At 42.0% G+C, this 20280-nt stretch overlaps 1 long non-coding RNA gene across 1 annotated transcript; it reads right to left on the minus strand.

Moving 5' to 3' along the window:
* Positions 1–10872: 10872 nt before the first annotated feature.
* LOC142482957 (uncharacterized) lies at positions 10873–16909 on the minus strand. Its single transcript, XR_012797149.1, has 3 exons — positions 14529–16909; positions 14295–14341; positions 10873–14103 (listed from the first exon to the last, which is right to left on the minus strand). It is a non-coding gene; the product is annotated as an uncharacterized LOC142482957 (long non-coding RNA).
* Between the last annotated feature and the right edge of the window lie 3371 nt (positions 16910–20280).

Consider the following 20280-nt stretch of genomic DNA (forward strand, 5'->3'; position numbering starts at 1 on the left):
CATCTAATGAGCAATACTATGTAGAAAGAGCAAAAATGGCTCAAGTGCCAAGGAAAATATATATTTATGCTTAATTTCTGTACTTGAAGGTATCATTTAAAAATGTAGCCGTTCACGTTTAAACAGCAACGACTTCCATTTAAGTGCTGGAGCAAAAGGTTCATTATACAACCCCTACTCTTAAATATTAATTCATGTAAACCAGCCACAATAGTCTTTTGTTCGTATGGTGTAATAACTTGTAGGAGTGTTTTTTTATTTAAAAATGGAGTCTAATACCAACCAATGTTTTCTATGCTCAAAAATGCATTCCACTGTTGCATGCATATATATTCCATGGGTAATTATATTATAATTCATGAAAAATACCTTGCATTATATTCCAAAGCAAGGAGCACGCTGTGAAACCAAAATGCATTGTCTAATAATTCATGTTATTCATCTATTTTATTACAGAATATTTGAAGGCGCCTGCTAACCTATAGACCACACACGCACGCCCGCACGCTTAGGATTCCCTCCCCTTAACACTTTGGCCCCTTAGGCTCCTTCTCTCTGCTCTGTGACTCCTGTGACATCACTGGGGGTGCCCTTTTCACACAGGGTGTGGTGTAGGGCAGCGGTGCACAAACTGGGGGGCGCAGGATTATTTAGAGGGGGCGCAGGCGGTGTGCCGGCAGACGCTGTGCACGGGCGGTTGAACAAGCTCCGTGCTGCATCTCTGCTCTCTGTTTGTTGCGGGGCCTTGCTGTGTCTCTGCTCTCTGCTGTGGGGGCAGGGCTTTGCTGCTCCTCTGCTCCTGCGGGGCCTTCCCTGCACACAGATAGTCCATCCTCCTCCTGTCTGTTTCCCCCACACGGGAACCGGAGCATGCGGAGTACTACAACCTACCCCCCCCCAGGTAAAAGTGTGTGTGTGAGAGAGTGTGTGTGAGTGAGTGTGTGAGAGTGTGAGTGAGAGTGTGTGAGTGAGAGTGTGTGAGTGAGAGTGTGTGAGAGAGTGTGTGTGAGAGTGAGAGTGTGTGAGTGTGTGTAAGAGTGAGAGTGTGTGAGTGTGTGTGAGAGTGTGAGAGTGTCTGAGTGAGTGTGCGTGTGAGTGTGACTGTGTGTGAGAGTGTGTGTGTGTGTGAGAGAGAGAGAGAGTGTGTGTGTGTGTTAGAGTGTGTGTGTGTGTTAGAGTGTGTGTGTGTGTGTGAGTGTGTGTGTGTGAGAGAGTGTGTGTGTGAGAGAGTGTGTGTGTGTGTGCGTGTGAGTGTGTGTGTGAGAGTGTGTGTGTGTGAGAGAGTGTGTGAGAGTGTGTGAGGGAGTGAGTGTGAGTGTGTGTGTGTGTGAGAGAGAGAGAGAGAGAGAGAGGAGTGTGTGTGTGTGTGTGTGTGTGTGTGTAGCAGTGTGTGTGCAGCAGTGTGTGTGCGTGTGCGTGAGCGGTAGTGTGCGTGTGTGTGTGCGGTAGTGCGTGTGTGTGTGCGCGCGTGTGGTAGTGTGTGCGTGCGGCAGTGTGCGCGAAGCAGTAGGCGAGTGTGTGCAGCAGTGTGCGAGATTGTGTGCAGTAGTGTGCGAGAGTGTGTGCAGTAGTGTGTGAGTGAGTGACTGCAGCAGTGTCTGCAGAGTGTGCACACGCTGTGATTGAGTATGCGTGCTGTGCCTGTGACAGTTGTGATTGAATGCAGAGGTGCGCAAACTGGGATGGTTGGTGATGTCACTGCTCTCAGCGGCAGCGTGGACGCAGCCTAATTTTGCAAGCGCGAGCTGTTGAAATATGTAAGTATTTAGACATATTTGTATTTACATTGTATACCGTTTAATAAAGGTTTTTTTTATTTTTCATGTGATGGCATCAGGCAGGGGGGCCAAGAAATTTCATGGATGAAAAGGGGGGCTCGTCCTAAAAAGTTTGCTCACCCCTGGTGTAGGGTATAACTGGGTTTGCTTGTCACTTATTTATTTGCTCTTGAGAATTGGGGACTGAAACGATGAGTCTGTAAATTTCACTTTTTTGCATATAGGAGTGCCTGTCCCTTTTTGGACAGTATGCACCCTCCCGTTACCTTTATTTTTTTTATTTTGTGCGTGCCCTGTTTCTGATTTGAGATATCTATATCTATATATACACACACACACACACACACACACACACACACACACACACACACACACACACACACACACACACACACACACACACACACACACACACACCTTATATTTGATATGAGTTTATTCCTATATTTAAGTTAAAGTACAGTACTTAGAAGGATGTTGCTATTTTGATGAGACTCTCCATATTGTAACTATACAGACACCAGATATATATATTTAGGTTACAAAAAGCTTCTTTATTATGGGTTTACTGGTCATATTTCCCGCTTCATTGGTTTACATACTGGGGTCTGGCAAGTTGAAATGGTCAATTATACCATGAGATTTGAATAAATAGGTCTTTCCACAAGCAAGATTTTTTTACTTTGATTCTTTGTTTCTTCCCTTTTCTCATACGCAAGGCAACGTCCGTTCTGCCACAGGCTGCAAAACATATGTACATGAATTGCGTGTAGATTTCATCATTAATCTTTCTATTTCTGCTTATCATAAACCAATATTATTTGGCACTTTAATAAGTTAACTCTGGTATTCCTTTTATTTTTTTTCTTACGAATCACTTTTTTTTTAACCTATACACTTTCCCATTTGTTTTTTCTTGCATTGGGCAGCTGGATGACACACGTATTAGTCAGAATTTAGTTTATTTTTAACAGATGCATCACACACTGCGACACTGCATGTTCTGCGATGCTGACTGCCGGGACCAGACATCAGTGCAGGTAGCATGCCTCATGAAGCCAGCTACAGGCAAAGCACTGTCCTAGTTAGTAGTAGGGGGGGGGGGGGGGGGGCAAAGTATGCAAACACCAAAACATAAGCTGTTTGAGGTTTCTTATTTTCCATAATAAAGATCTTTTTACATCTACTTGAAGTGCTGCTCGGTACTATATTCATATCATTGTTCTTGTCCGTCAGTTGTGTGAAGGCCACCTGCTGAACCCACACATTTACTTACTGCATGGTCACCTGGTGTTCAACACAGTGGGTGGTTCCACATTCATTCGTAACAGCAACCCCAAAGGTGCACCTTTTGTGTGGCATTAACACGGAATCACACACACTCAAATTCAAAGAGATATATACTGAATATGTGACGTTAAGACCCAAAGTACTGTTGATGCCAGTAACGCATTGCTCATCACCAAGTAGTGGGGGCCTTTTTAATTGAAAAGGCAAAATAAAATATCACATGCAACTTTTAAAAAAAAATAAAAAATTATAACACTTATTACATTTAATTTGTTCCAAAATGTTACCATACACACCAAAGTTTTATATCATTGGAAAGCGTAACCCCCCCCCCTTTTTTTTGGAGGCGCTGTGAAACGTAAAAAAATACAGTTGCTTCCCCCGCCCCAAAAAGGGATCTGAAACAAATCACAACGCTGAAAATATTTAACCTTACAGAAAGAAAACTAGATGTTCCCATAGCAGTTACAAAATGTATATCCAATATGCACATAGAAATGTATTTTTTTTTTTAAAGTAGTTTTCAGAATGTTAAAATGAGCAATGAAAGAAATATGTTTTCCAACAAATTATAGTTAAAAAAAAAAAAAAATCTACGTCAGGCTATTTTCACAGCACACTGTATTCATCTTGGCAAACTGGACTTCATGAAATGAAAATTATTATGTTGGCTTGTGGCAGTCACTGCAATTTATGGGCAAATTTGAGTTTGTTCACACTCGTAAAAGAAAAACAATCAACATAAAATAACTAGAATACCAGATCGCTAATTTAAGAAGGGATCTAGAGACCCTGTCTGCTTTAGAATATTATTATGCAGCTCTCAGGTGTTATAAACCATATGTGAATAACTATTATTACAGTAACTTCCATAACCCAGTCACGTTCTGGGCTGTCATTCCATAGCAGCAACTAACCACATTCCCTACTGTATGTTCCTTCAACCATAATTGGAGAACTAGCAGAGAACTAACAATACTGATTAGGATGCCCACTGGTTATAAAGGAATGCATATGCACTCAAAGACTTCCACCAAGAATACTTTGCAGGTGCTTAAAAACTCTGTGGCATAATCCAAGTATATGAAGACACAGAGGAGCTCTCCTGAAAGAATTTAAGTGGTTTGTAGTTTATTCATCTTAGGCCTAGGACATAGTGCAATCAGCGTCGCTGAGGCGGGCTGAGCCGCGCTGAACAGATGCACAAAGCCCCTGCATCTGTAATCAGCGTGGCTATAGTTTCTCCCTCCGCATGCGCGCTGATGCGTGCGGAGGCTGAGAAACTTCCCGAGACAGGCAGTTTTGAAATTTGCCGCTCGGGGAAGCGGAGGAGTGGTCACGTGACCGCTCCCATCCAATGGGAGCGGGGGACTAGCCCCGCCTCCCGCTCCACCTTCTGGCATGCCCCCGCTCGGCCCCCGCTCCGCCCCCGCCTCCTGAGCGCGCTCACTGCCTCGCCTGCAAGGACAGGAAAAGCCCCATTTTCAGCAGGCGAGGCAGAGCCAACACACTATGTCCCAGGCCTGAACCAACGTTTCGGTCCAACTCAGTGGACCTCTCTCAATTCATCTTAAGATTCATCTTAACCAACCTGAAACGTTGCTTAAGATGAATAAACTTTAAACCGCTTGAAAATTCCTTCAGAAGAGCTCCTCTTTATCTGCATATACCTGCATGACCAGTGGCTCATCTCTACTCCTCTCCTACTCAGGGCCAGACTTTGACCTTCTGAGGCCTTAAGCTATATCACGTTTAAGAGGCCCTAAAAGATAGAAATAGATTTATTATTCTGACTGAAGGAACCATTGAACTATAGGCTTTTTCTCAACCCAGGGGGAGCATGTGGGAAAAAAACAACAAAGAAAAAACACACTAAGTGCAGACAGTAATGTTCACTATTATATGTGTGTTATATATTCACTGTATTTTAAGTGATCACTAGCATTCAATTAGCGCCAGGTTTCACCAATCACTTTGTCATTTTGCACCATTGTACTATAAACATGAAACTGAAATGAATGAAAGCGTTATACTAGCATTGTTATATACAAAGATGACGCTGTGAAGCTAAAATTAGCAATTTTTGCACATCACATCAATTGTAATATTAAAACATTTTATTTCATGATTTTTGGAGAGTACGGTCATTGATGAGGTCTTCAAATGATAAGCTACGAAGTTTGTCACTTTCAATGCACATGACGCTTAGGGTCATATTTGAACGAAAATGCCCATATTTACAGAGACTCTTCTTTTACCCGTATCATCTTCATCATCCAATTTTAAAACTTGAAATGCATTAACTTTATTCTAATTTTTAGGCACCTCATATTGTAAGGCCCTAAATGGCAGCTTAGTTAGTTTACGAGTAACTCCGGTACAGCTCCTACTTCACTAATCCAGAGTTGTATTGTTTACGAATATTTGGGGGGCATGAAAAATTGTCATCTATGTATTTGCCAGATTTCGCCGCCCCCCCCCCCTCTGTATTGAGCGTCGCTAGATTGCCACAGATTTGCAGTTTCCTTTGGCAGCACAGGGGTTAATGCCAGAAGCCCCAAGTTGACGGAATAAGTGATATCCTGCATAAAGTTACGTAAAGCTCGGATACTTTAAGGAGAAACTTTTCTCTTGCCACATTTCCTCATTGTAGGCAGTACCCTAATGGCATCTTCCTGTGTAGTCTTCCATCTAAGAGCGGTGTAAATTATTTTGTTCAGCAACGAATTTGTTTTTTTTTTATTTATGTACAAACACAAACCATGTTTCTGATGGATCAGGTTGACCCAGTAGGATCCCGACATGAGGGAGTGAGAGGTAACAAAGTGCTCTCCCTGTACCTTGCTGTGAGAAAGCAGAGAGCTACAGCAGTTATGTACAGCAAATGTTCAAAGCTAAAGTGGGGGTTATTTGTTTTCTCAGAGTGTTTCATACACCAGCTCTAATACTGTAAAAGGTCTTGAGTTACATGTAGTGATCATATCACTAATCGAAGATACAAATATAAAAAACAAGTTTCATTCAATGTTTGCATTGTAGTGATTCCTGAAGCATGGTCGGCTGGGAGCTTTGGCCCTTATACAATATGCTGTGAAACGGCTTCCCGTGCAGGAGCTGAGCTATTCCCCAGAGCAGGGAACCTGATCCACAATATATTGAATAGTGGACCATGACAGATATAGTAGGCTGTACTAACAGCCATTCACGAAGTCGGCATGTTTGTAACGTAGTCCTAGCTGTAAAACATGGCTTAGAATAGAAGGGTCTCTGTATATTGTTTTCATATAGTACGATTTATTAAAGAAACTAAGAAAAAAAAATGTATCTTTGTCTAAGAATGTTTCATTATTTAAATCCCCCTGTGCTACTTACTCACCTACATTTCATCTTCACACAGGTAGCAGACACAATACTACAATTTAATTTTGTAGCAATAGCAGTGCAAGCATGCCAAATAGTAAATTAATTTGATTCGCTTTTATTATAATATACGTGACAACTTAATGTTGCATGAATGTAATAAAAACACATTTTAGCACTAACAATTTATTCATACTTTTGGATTATCAGTAGCCAAAAATAACTACTAGGATTTTGACAACCAGGTGAATTACATGATTTAATAAAACTTTTTATAGTCTTGCTCTGGTCCTCCTCCTGCTTTTGAAAGTAAAAGTTTAATTTAAGGCTGTGACACAACACTGCTAGAACTCAGCTGGCACCAGAACGAGCTGTTAAAAAATTTAAAGCGGCAATCCAAGTGGGTCGTTTCCACACCACGTCATCCGAGGGCAGCTTCCTATCAGCCCACGTAACCTAGGAGTTTTAAACTTTGCCGATACATTGGCACCCCTTTCGGAGGTAATTAGCTTGGGAAGCAGGAGGTCCCCTGAGCTGAAATTAATGGAGTTCAGCTCCGGAGACCCCCTGCTTCAAACCTAGGGTTGGGCGGTATACCGTGATAATCACCCAGTGTGCCGATATGGGAGATTACCTGTTATCGCGGTATTTTGGGGTAATAAAAAAGGGGAAGAAAAAACGAAGAAAAATAGTGAAGCACGTTCACTGGTAACTTTCAACAAAGCAAAATGGTGCATATGGGCTCAGGCACTGTCAGTTAAGTGCATATCTCACCATTTTGCTGTGTGGAAAGTTATCTGTGAACGTGCGTCACTATTTTCCTTCGTTTTTTATCTTGTATGAGGTGCACTGATTTTCCTGGACACCATCACATAGAACTGGGAACAGTTCTTTTTCATGCAGCACTGATCTGTACATTTGTTTATTTAGTTTAGCTCACAGTTTGTGTTAGCGCATCCTAATTTTGTTTTAATTAGTATGGGGAGTGAGCATGTGGGAGCAGTGTACTGCTGTGAAAGATAACTCCTCTACACTTGTTTCCAAACTGTTTTCCCTTCCCCGCCCTCCCCCTGGGACCGCTTAACCCCTTCCACACTCTACCTCCCATTGAGACAAAATCCCAGCACCCATGTCTGCACTTCACCCTTTCTTACCTATACTGCTTCCATCACCCTTTTATCCTATCACTCACCCTTAGATACTGCCTGCATTTAAAAACACATTTAATTTATAAAATGTTAAACATTAAAACAGATATTTTTTTGACAATTCATAAGAAAAGGTGTTTTTAAATGGAGGGAATAACTAAGGGTCAGAGTGGTGGGATAAGGGATTTTAAGGTGATGGGACCAGTGGCGAGGAGCGATGGGATGAGGGGTGGATGGATGAAGGGATGTTAGGGTGATGGGAGCAGTGTAGGTGAGAAAAGGTGAAGTGCAGACATGGAAAAGGTTTGGAAATAAAGGCACCTTTGTTCTAGTACATCTGAAGAAAATGTATTTCTTTTAAGAACACATTTTATTTAGATTTACTAAAACATTTTCATCAAATATTTATCTCAATAAATGTATTGATTTTGTTATCGCGGGAGTTTTTTTTATTATTATTATTATTATCGCCCCAACTCTATTGAAACCTATGTAAAAAATGACTCCTTTCAGTACGACTTTTCTCTTAAAAGGGGTAGCACAGCCTTGGACAAAAGTGAACTATGAACAGTGGCAGATTACGTGTAACCGATTGAAGAATGAAAATAAATCAGACAAATATTTTAAAATAATTCTAAGGCTTTAGATATAGCAGGCCCGCGCCCGCGAAGAAGTGCACGGCAGGGGCGATCCGTGGGATGTGGAGGAGACGTGACGGGGGGGATGTGGAGGAGACGTGACGGGGGGGGGATGTGGAGGAGACGTGATGGGGGGGATGTGGAGGAGACGTGACGGGGGTGGATGTGGAGGAGACGTGACGGGGGGGATGTGGAGGAGACGTGACGGGGGGGATGTGGAGGAGACGTGACGGGGGGGATGTGGAGGAGACGTGACGGGGGGGATGTGGAGGAGACGTGACGGGGGGGATGTGGAGGAGACGTGACGGGGGGGATGTGGAGGAGAAGTGACGGGGGGGATGTGGAGGAGACGTGACGGGGGGGATGTGGAGACGTGACGGGGGGGATGTGGAGGAGACGTGACGGGGGGGATGTGGAGGAGACGTGACGGGGGGGATGTGGAGGAGACGTGACGGGGGGGATGTGGAGGAGACGTGACGGGGGGGATGTGGAGGAGACGTGACGGGGGGGATGTGGAGGAGACGTGACGGGGGGGATGTGGAGGAGACGTGACGGGGGGGATGTGGAGGAGACGTGACGGGGGGTGTGTGGAGGAGACGTGACTGGGAGCCGTGCCCGTCACGTGAGCGGTTCGCCCTCATTGGCTGAATCGTGCACATGACCCGGCCGCCGCGCGAGAGAATAAAAGAACATTTGTCACGCGAAAAGACGGCAGCGTCGTCGCTCTCGTGCACTTGCACGCTCTATGGCGGTCGCTCTCGTGCACCTGCACGCTCTATGGCGTTCCCCATTAACTGACGGCCTTTTGTTTGCTGTGGATACGGACTTAAGCTCTTAATATTTCCTTGGTAAACAAATAATTGTATGATGTTTGGCAAACTAATTTATCACTAAAATACATGATATAGTCACTATCAGTGTTAGGTTTTTCTTGTGTTTACAGTAATGATGACTACATAATTACTCTGTAGTCAGAAAGAGGGACATAGATCGTTGATAGGCTGTGTTTCAATGTTCCCGGCAAGAACCGATTAATATTTATTTGTCACAAAATAGAGAACGGTAAGACTGTTACTTTAAGGGTCATTTAATCTTTCCAAGGAAGCTAATCACACTTTCTTAAAACAATTAATTGAGCTGGTTGGGTCAATCTGCCCTTTAATTGCAGTACAGTTTATTTATTTTTTGTAATGATGCTCATAAAAGATTGATACAACAGAACTAGGGTTACTTAAATGGTGGACTCAGTCAGGTCCAGATGCTGAGTAGATTACAGTCTGCCTACTCCCCAAATTAGAGCATCAAGAAGCAGCTTCCATTCCCTTCCCTTCTGCTCCACAGCTCAGAACTGTAAGAGAGGGGCAGAGTTGCGCGATATCTGGATCTTTTAAACTTAAGTTGCCACAAAGCAGATTTCTGATATATAATAAAAGGAATGGACACAAGTTCAAAACGGAATAACTAGTCAGCATGCTACGGATGGAGAATAACTTCTGTGATATACAGGAACAAAATATCTCATTGTTTTCCGGTGGGACAAAAAGCTATTCAGGAACTGCAAACAAAACAGGAGACAATTACCGAGATAAATAGATGTATTAAAAGAAAGGAATTGGATAATAGACAACATGCTAAAAGAACTGTGCTAGAAAAAAAAATAAAAAACACAGAACCCTCGCTCACTTCCCCACTATGGATTATACAAAACAGCTAAGAAAGCTTATTAAGAGACTCCCAAACCATCTGCAATGTGAAGCGAAGGAAATAATACAGACAAACCCCATCAAATGGAATGTTTTACATGCTCCTCAAGTCACAAAACTGAAAGACTTTGGCAGATCAATGATATCAGGTATGGAAACACTCACAAAACAAATGTCTTTCGTGACAGAGCCAATCCTCAAGTCTGTAGCAAAAAAACCACTCACTGTTTAATTAAATGCGACAGAGACTTTTCCAACCAATTTAAGACTATTAAGAAAGGAACGCACAGTCCCATGATAAAAAAAAATATAATACAAAAAATGTAGACATAAAACAGATCTGTTAAGGGACAAAATGGTGGCCTAGTTTCATTAAATATGTATATATACACATATATACACACACCTACAGAGGGTGCCTGTGCTAGATAGAAAAAAAATATTCAACTTTAAGAAAAGGCCAGAATGGTCTAATTATCTGCACCACACAATGAATGCACATATTTTGCATTAATTTTCTCTGATTCAGATAATTAGACCATTCTGGTCTAGATAGATTAGATGATAGATAGATAGAGATAAGTGACAATAGCTTAAACAGACAAGGAGAAAAATAAACAAACTAAATAAATGGTAATACAGGAAACAAATAAACGTCCAATAAGTCAAATCATGAATGCAAATCCAATGCAATGAGTGGAGAAGAAGAACGGTCCTGAAAAAGGAATAAAGCCCGATATGGTGAAGTTCTGTAAAAAAAGAAGTCGTGTGTGCCGAGCATGTGCATTTTAAGTGAAACTTCTTTGCCTTTGGTTACTGTTTGTCACAGATATTGTATTTGTGCTGGTGATATTTTTAATTAAAATTTAAAACAATGTCAGTGGGAAAACGCAAAGAAGTTTGACTTAGAGACGTGCGCTCGGCACACATCTCTGTTCTAGCTATTTGCACTTATATGGTTATACTAACTGTGTGTGTGCGTGTGCCTGGCTGTGTGTGCCTGTCTCCCAAGCACCGAGTCAGGTCGCCACTGCGCATGTGCGGCGAGACCCGGCAGTGTTTTTAACGCTCTGCGGCATGAAATAGTGGTCTAGTGCGCATGGGAGACGGGTGCACGCCCATTAGGAGTGTGACGTCACCCGCGTTATGGATTTTCGTTACAATGTAAGGATTTTTTCCCATGAAAAACCCTGTAGGCGCCAGCAAAGAAGTTTCACTTCAAAAAGTGTTTATTACGCAAAAAATAAAACATCCCAGTACAGCAATGGGCTCGGTGTCGGCGGACGCCGCTCGATGAAGGCGAGTAGTCTTCGGTTACACAGCACGGGTCTGTCGATCCTTAACAGCTAGTCACCAGCCGATGACGTCAGGGAGTGTGACGGCGTCTGTGACTTGGAATGGAAACCTCCCAGCTGTGCCTGTAGTGACACATGGATACAAGACTCCTGTGTACAATTCAATCTAAGCAGCCGCTCAGCAGGGAACCCACATCAACCCTACGTGTTTCGCTTGAAAAAGGGAGAGAGGTAGGGTTCCCTGCCGAGCTCCACCAGCTACTACCCAGCTAGTGGAGACGGAGACGGCGAACACAAGGAGAACACGATCGGGACGGCACGTCTGTTCAGACCCAGAGAGGTCTCAATGCTTTCACTAACTGGGAAAATGTGAGTGCAATGTTGTTGTCACTGCCCTAATGTATTGTAATCTATAAATCTTCTTTTTTTTTTTTGCACTATGTTTTCCTCCGTTGTCTCCACATCATTTTTCTGGGAGTTCATCAATATCAATGTTCCACACGACCGGTACCTGATTTAACCTTTGAAAACGCCTGTTCTTTCCTGACCCCACATGAGTGGGCATTCAGACACTTTTTTGGAACACATTTTTATTTTATTAGTAATTTTCCACTGTGTGTTTTTTCCTCGTTTTCGTGACTATTTAGAGGCTTGCGCTTTAAAGTTTTTAAAGTTTTTACAGATAACAGGCATTATTACCTAGGTTAACTGAAAAATAAAATAAGGCGGAAAATATTGCTGTTAGATTATGCATGCGTTACCATTGTTTTCAACAGAGCCGCAGTATTTCTTGTCATAACATATCGTGGTAGCGGTAACACACCACATTAGTCATTTTTGTAAGTGTGTACAATATATTTGAGCCATCTTGTTTTCAACAAAAATATTGTATCAGCCAAAGTATTATATTCTATAGAAAACTACTAGTTCCTTAGAGGAGAATAAAAAAATGTTTAAAAAATACCTGAAACGTTCCCATAGCAAACCATTCATTCACTCACACTGCAGTTTCCAGATGCTCAGCATTCTTGACATCAGAATGGAAAAATTTACTGTTAGTCTAGAGAAATCTAATATCACCATTCTTGTCATATCCCTCATAGCTTCATTATTAGGACAGGTCTGTGGAAGCTATAAACCACTGCTAAATGATTAAAAATATGGACCTTGTGTTACATCATTTTTACATACTTGAAACCACTAACTTGGTCTGTAAACATAAAGCAAATGCCTACCTTATAAAACACAACTATGTGTATTTTCATTAAATATTTGTCTGTATTTGTGTAATATATAACAAAGTCAAGCCCAAATCCTTTTACTGCAACCAAGGAGTATTAAACACTAAAGAACATAGATCCCAAGCCCAGAACAACACTGTAAACTTTAATAGATTTCATAAAAAGGACAGAGCAATGCTTACATTTTCCACTTTGTCAAAAGTAAGTAAGTCAGCGTTACTTAATTCTATTTTCTGGATTTCAGGCAGGATCACTCAATGGCCCCAGCAACTTGGCAACAATCCCCAGCATGCCAGTAACGTATCCATGCAAAAGGGCTTAGTGGAATGGGACTAGTGCAAGAGGCTTTTACTGTTCACGGTATGAAAATCTTTGGAGAAAAAGATAAAACGTGCTACAAAATCAAAGGGATCATGGAATACTCACTTGTTCTCTATGTATCTATTTAATCGGCCGTGAAGATGTTTTTTCTCATGCTGGGGAATAGTTTACAATATTTTAATGAATGGGGTTGAAATCTTTTTCCAGCACAGGGAAGACATCTTTACGTATCGAATCGGGGTTCATTTAGTTATGAATAATTGTTTGCAGTGGCTCAGAGAGGAGACGCATTTGTTATCCTGTGAAATAGACACTACACTAACCATAGCAAAAACTAATATGGACTCCAAGTTATGTAACCTATAACTCATGCTGGACCACGGCCCACTGTTTTGACTCTTACATTGAATTTTTGGAACATATAAAAACAAAGATTAACTACAAAGCTGAATACTGCAAAAAAACTTCTACTTTTCCATTTTGGGTTTTCTTTCCGTTTGATCTAGGCAGTACACACATTTTGTTTTGTTGAACACTGCTCACAACAGGCCAGATTTGCCAAGGAATCTTCTGCTAGAAGACACCTTCCAGTGCAGGAAATCACCTTACAGATCATATTCAAGTCAATGGGCTGGAAAGTGTCTTATAGCAGCATCCCATACTGATATGATGAGAGCTATTCTGGTGTTTTTTTTTTAACTTTGGGAGCCTAGTAGAAGTAGAGGCAGTTGATTCAGACTGCCAATGACCCTAGAACCATGCAAGTAAACTGGTGTTAATGGATTTATAATGCAGCGGTGCGCAAACTGTGGGGCGCGACCCCCAGGGGGGGCGCGAGACTGCCGACGGGGGGCGCGGGGTTTACAGAGGCCCCGCGCGCTTCCCGAAGGCACTTAAATTAAGTGCCGGGGGAGCTGCAGGGCCTCTGTAAACCATACTTACCCGTGGCTCCGGCGGCTTCCTCCCGGCGTCGCCATGGCAACGCGGCGTCAAAATGACGCTGCGAGGTCATGTGACGTCACGTTGCTATGGCAACGTGACGTCATTACGCCGGAGCGAGGGTAAGTTGGGGTTAGGGGGAGTGAGGGGACAGCCGGCAGGGGGGCGCAGGGAAAAAAGTTTGCGCCCCCCTGTTATAATGTATTAAATGCATGGAAATAACACCTGAGTCGCCCCATGGCGTCTTCTAAGGCAGATGTGCGCAAATTTTGTTAAATTACAGTTTAGAGATCAATAACAAAGACTCTGTGAAATACAATCTTCAATCTTCTTTCAAAAATATATTGTTCTTCAACCGACACCTTTGGGCTCTCTCTTGTGCAGTTTCACCTGTAAAATAATTGTAAGTGTTATTTATTCATAAAATCGAGGGGAAATAGATACATGAATTAAGACTGTGTGGAAAGCCTACTACGATAAACTTTAATGGAACAAATATGCGTGTCAATGAATTTCTGAGCATGTGAACTTTATGGAACGCATGCGCAGTTCAGGTATTGACAATTGAATGCACACATTACCTTGAATATCCATTATCGCTGTTAATATTTATCAGCCTGCTAGAAATCTAAAAAAAAAAAAAAGGATGAAAACAAGAATTAAACTATGACCAAAATAATGCAAATACTTTTTGAAAGAATACAAATCTTTGTCACCAGACGTCTTCATGCTGTTTCTTTTACAGGTTAAAATGTTAAATAATTGTGATATTGCTATTTAGAGAAGAAATAGTTGCATGAATTATATTACATTACCTTACAGTATCACTGGAATCGTTCCTACACTAACATGGTGTTGATGCTCATCAGCCTGCCAAACCTGAAAAACAAGGATGAAAAAAGGACTACAATAAGTAACCTAATTAAAAACATTTTTTTTTTAAACTGTATTTATTCAAATCTTTCAATTCTTCACTGGGATAACTCAATCCCACCGTCCTCTGATGTCGTAAAAGTGCATTGATCGTGTCTTTCACGGCCTTGATTTGTACAGCAGTGTATTTAAACTTTCTTCAGTTCATCTAAAAAAATTCTCTTCAAATTGTTGGCATTAGCCGTGATCCCTGGAGCCGTCAAAATGGACTTGATTGCACCACTAGGAATATTGCTGAAAAATCACAAGGTGTTTAAAGATTAGCAGGGCATATCGATTCGGCTGCCCTCTGAAGTTTGCAAGATATCTTGGTAAAGCTTCAGTTGGTATTAAGCTGGATGTGACCTTCTGCATTCCCACAGATCATTTATGGTCTTTGACTCCTTGGTGCCCCTTCCGATGTCCACCTCTCTCCTACTGCTGTAAGGTCTAGAATAGAATTGAGACCCGCTATATCCATCATCCTCTCGAAAATCAGGTCCATTATTCCATCCAGTGTCCCGTCTCTGCTCCAGATGCGGTGGCACAGGTGTACAAGCGTCTTATACAGGGGCATCATAACTGAACGTTACAAATGTACTCAACATTGCTAAGCTATGTGTGACCAAGTCGCCAGTTACAGCTAGGCTACGGAAGCGCTTGGGATTGAGGTAGCTGGTGCAGAAGCAGGTTTCCTGGGTACACGAATGTTAAGGGGTTTTGCCATCTTCTCTCTCCACGCCGGTCCCGGATTCTTCACTTTTGGCGTTTTGGGTGCTGCTGTATTTTCTTTTCCAACTTTAGCCTGGATCTCAGCTAGAATTGGGCCAGCAGGCATCTTTCGCTTTCGTAGGCTCTTTGCTGGTACAGCAGCAGTAAGCAGGTCCGTAGAAGCTGGGTGTATCCATCTTTCAAGCACAAGATATCTGAAATTACAAGAGTAAAAGAGTTAGTTCTGATCAAAATCGGTGAATCTGGCAATATAATTTCTGTGAGATTTTATGTACAGTACCGCTGACGTCACAAGGGCAGCATTCGGTGTTTGGAAGCCAAGTTGATGATTGATGGTCTACTGTTGCAAGGTGTCAAAAGTAAGCATATACCTGTACCTGTCGCTTTACCTGTATAATACAGCACAATGAAGATGCAATACACATTGCATACATATTCATTTGTGGTTCATTACATTCTTAAGAGCAGCCATAACCAAAATATTTAAACAAACTAGCGTTGTGATAAGGCACATGTAAAGAAGGGATCCAGAACAACGCAAATGCAATGGTGGCTACAGGAAGCGGACATCCAGGTGTCACTAGACTGTTCGGTATCATGCCCAATGGAAGACAAAGATTCGTAGACTGGTCTGCAGTGTCAGAACCAAGTAAGTGCAGTGCTGTATATACTTTTGCTTCACACCACGTCTATGCATCTGCACTGTTTTAATCTTCCTAATTTTCAGTTAAATGATTTGGCTGGTGGGTGAGATCCGCCTGGAAAATGCTGAGCGGTCTGCTGCAGAGGTTCGGGAGATTCTGCAGAAGAAGCATGAGATTCCAGTGTCCGAGTCCAGCATCCGACTAATGAGATGTAATTTGGGCTGGACTTGTGGATGTGTGAGTTAAAGTGCTGTGCTGTACATAAAGAACAAATAAAGTAAATTCAGTTTAATGGCTCTGTTTTCCTAACCTGTAGCATGTTAATTATGTAGAAAAGTTCCAATATTGCACTGAGATACTGTTTGGCTTATTCTGGGAAGTACTGTACTGTATCATAGAGGGAAATTGGGAGGGAGAGGGAGAATTGCCTGCAAGGAAAGTCGTTGTTTCCTTATAACCGCGTTTCTGGGTATGCTGTGTTTCTGGGTCTATAATAGCCAAATGTTCTGACAAGAAAATGACTTATTCAAGAGATTGATTCGGGTTGTCTATTTCAGCCACGAGTACACACACATGAATGATACCAACTCCAGTTTTTAGTAAATACAATTTATTGGTTACTTGGCTTCGGATATTCAGCATCTTATGGCAATCAGGATATCGCTCATGATGACAACCAGGAGACCCCCACCATTTCAGAGATGAAATTTGATCACGTTTGTACTGCACGAAGAGCCGAGTACACCTCCAGCTTAGCCACAGTTGAAGGTCTGTTAAATTTCTGTGCCGGACAAATCTATCAGGAAACACATTCAGGCAGCCAGCCAACAGCCCAGCTAGAGAAAACGGGGGAGTCACCTGCTAGACTAACGCTTCTCATAACAAACTATTTCAGACAAAAGCAGTTATTTTCCACAGCAAAAGCAACTTCTTTTCAGACATTTTAGTAATTGACCAAAGTTAACTCGTTATGCACCTAAGCCATCAGCAGCACAACTAAACTCAATTCTCATTACACCAAATCCCAAATAACAATGTCAACACTCAATACAGTGCATGTAAGTACTGTACATCCAATAGTAGGAAGGTATAATTTACTTAACCCATTTTTTCTTATTATTGCATAGTGTTTCCCATGATAAGCTATATTGAGAAGAAAAAGAGTTGACCAAGCACATGCACGGATTGAGAGTGGAGAAAAGTTTGATGACACTATATTTTCAGATGAAACCTCAGTCGCCCTTGAAAGAATTTCCACTAGGCATTCAGGGAAACAAATATTTAGCCCTGAAACTTCGGCCAAAGCACCAGTAGACCACAGCTGCATATGAAGGTACATTCTCTGTATAACAGTGTTGTATATTTTTTCTCCAGTAATCATGGATAAAGTGTATTTCCAGGAGGCCATCATCCCTCAGAAAGCACCATACATTTCAGATTTCTTCTCATCTTGTCACTGTTTCTTCCAAGTTAATGACCCAAAACACCGTGCCTCTTATACCTTTATTAAGAACTGTGGAATCAACTGAGTCAGAGCACTGCTACAGTACGTACAGTACGTACAGTACTGTAACTATTTTGAGCAGTATTCTATTAACGGTGCTGTACTGTGCTGCTGTGTGTGCTTGCTTTATTCTTGGCAATAATCACTATATATTGTGTCTGTATTTTCAAATCCCCCAATTTGAACCCCCTACAATTGGTGTTGCATGCAATGAAACATCATCTGAGGTAATGTGAGCCGGCAAACAAGGAAGAACTTGAGAAGGGAATTCTTGATTACTGGGATGAGTATATATAAGTGTCAAAACGTGCAATAATTATATCATATAAATAATGTGTTACCATTTGTTTTAGAATGATCTGGAATAGCCAGAGGAATGTGATTCCAGTAGAAAAAATAATTATCTTTTAAACTAAACAATTCTACTACTAATTTTGTACTCTTCCAGATACAAGAAGAAATAAATGCTTCAAGTACACCTTCTATACACATGCGTGTTCTATGGAACGCATATGCAGGTCTTTGAATGTTTACCCGTTTCTTCTATGGAACACAAATATGGGTCATTTGGAATGACAGTTCTACTGTATGTAAACTTGTCAAAGCAGTTTTTAAAGGAGTCACAAAGGAATCAGTAATATAAAAATCTTACTCTGTTTTAATTTATTTGCAAAGCAGGTACAATCATGCTGACGTTTCAGAGCACAAAGCCCTTTCCTCAGACCAAACACCCATACATCGAGTGTTAGGTTTGAGGAAAGGGCTTTATGCCCTAAAACGTCACCATGATTGTTCCTGCTTGGCAAATAGATTAAAACAGATTAAGCTTTTTATATCACTGATTCCTGTGTGCTTCCTTCAAAAACGGCTTTGACTACAATATCTTTGGATCCAGCATTGAGACAACGGGATCAACGGGATCAATAGAAGGTGAATACCAGTGAGAGATTAACCTTTTAAAGATTTTGCGAGTAACGGAGTACCATTTTTTAATATATATTTGTATGTAAACTTACTGTACATTTACCTTGATTATCCACGGCCAGAGGCTGACAATTGGGTGGCAGCAAACCGAACAAACAAAAGTTGTACGAGTTGATGAAAGGGGTGTGCTGTCCGCAGTGATCGACTCAAGTAGTTGGGATGTAGGTGCATCTCGTTTTTGGAATTGGTTGGTCAATACTAGTAATGGTATCGGGGCAGGTAGTCAGGTAGGGGCAGGTACTCGGGTGGGAGCAGATCAGAGTGATCGGTACGGAAAAGTCCCTTCAATCTCTTTCTCCTTCAAAAGTTGCCACAATCGAATATACCCATCCATGATATATGTAGTGCCCAATACCTGCCCATCGTGTCTGGGAACGCTATTCTAATAAAGCAATCATTAATGCTTAAGTTGTGTCCAATAGAACTCTGCCAGCCTTTTTGTTTTATTCATAGAATGGGTACTTCGTAGCGATATACTGATAGAACAGATAAGAAGTCAACTCTATCTGACTGCCTTGAATGGCAGAATACATCATATATGTATAACTGCAGGCCGGATTAGTAAGTGCCATGTTTTATGCCATCTACAGAGACTAAATTGTTTAATGTATAGTGATTTGAGTAAAGTTTGATACTACTACAGTGCTGTACTTCAAGTATAAGGCCTCGGCCAGGGTGGCGCTGAGCAGGCGGGCGGGCGCGCTCACGCTGGCCGCTCTGAAACACATTGAGGCAATGTGTGTGGCCTGCGTGTGCAAGAGCCTGCTCAGCGCTTAGCTGCTTGCAAAGCAAGCAAATTTGAATTTGTCGTCCACAAACGTGTCACATGAGCGGTTCGCCCAATGAGGGCTAACCAGCTCCGTGATGTCATGGCCGCCCCCCCAGATCGCGCGCAACTAGCCAGCCACAAATCTCCCGGCTAAGCAGGGAGAGTCACATTACCACGCATGAGCGCCAGCGCGCTCACTCCCTGCCTGGCCGCAGCCTAAGGTCATTAAACAATGAAAGGCAGTGTTTAAAGTGAGACATTGCTACATTGTATCTCGTATTGAGACACTTGTGGGGTTCCTGGAATGCAACGGCACAGTTGCACATTTTACAGTAACGCGCCATCTGCCGTATGCAATAAACTAATTCTAAAGCACTTTTGGAACAAAACTGTTTTAAGTACTGTACAGTACAGATGTATAGTAGCAAAACATACTATTCTCGGTGCCACAAATCACCTAGTGTAAATCCCCAGCATTGATTTTAAATCTGCGGCCCCCCAAGTACGTATATCAGAGGGAAGATACTCAGTGCGCCACCTACTGGTCACGTACTGAACCACAATAATATAATAACCGCACAAATAATTATTCCAGCTGACAGCAGCCGAGTCGTGGCTCGGTCGCGAACAACAAAGTGTTCACGTGAATGTCATCTCGCAGCTTCTCGCGGTCACGGTGGCAGTAAGTCTTACTACATCTGTAGATATCCAAAGCGGACAAAAACTTCAGGGAGTCTTCAAATTGTGTGTTGGGAAGATTAGCATAAATAAACAGGAACTAAGGGAGCTGGGAGTCAAAAGTAGACGAATTGAGGGCGTGTAGAGAAGTTTTAGGTTGACACCACCTTGGTTATATATGACAGGAAGTGCATTACAGATTAGCATAGTCAAAGTCAGGTGTGTTTGGAATTGAATGCGTTATAACTGCCTTGCAGCAAATTGTCTCTGGCCCGTTACATTACTTTGTCAATTCTGCATGCAGAGTTGTCTCGTTCAGAAAGGCAGATTGCTGAAGAATCGGT

The sequence above is a fragment of the Ascaphus truei genome, unplaced genomic scaffold (assembly GCF_040206685.1).
Source record: "Ascaphus truei isolate aAscTru1 unplaced genomic scaffold, aAscTru1.hap1 HAP1_SCAFFOLD_2826, whole genome shotgun sequence".
Classification (NCBI taxonomy): domain Eukaryota; kingdom Metazoa; phylum Chordata; class Amphibia; order Anura; family Ascaphidae; genus Ascaphus; species Ascaphus truei.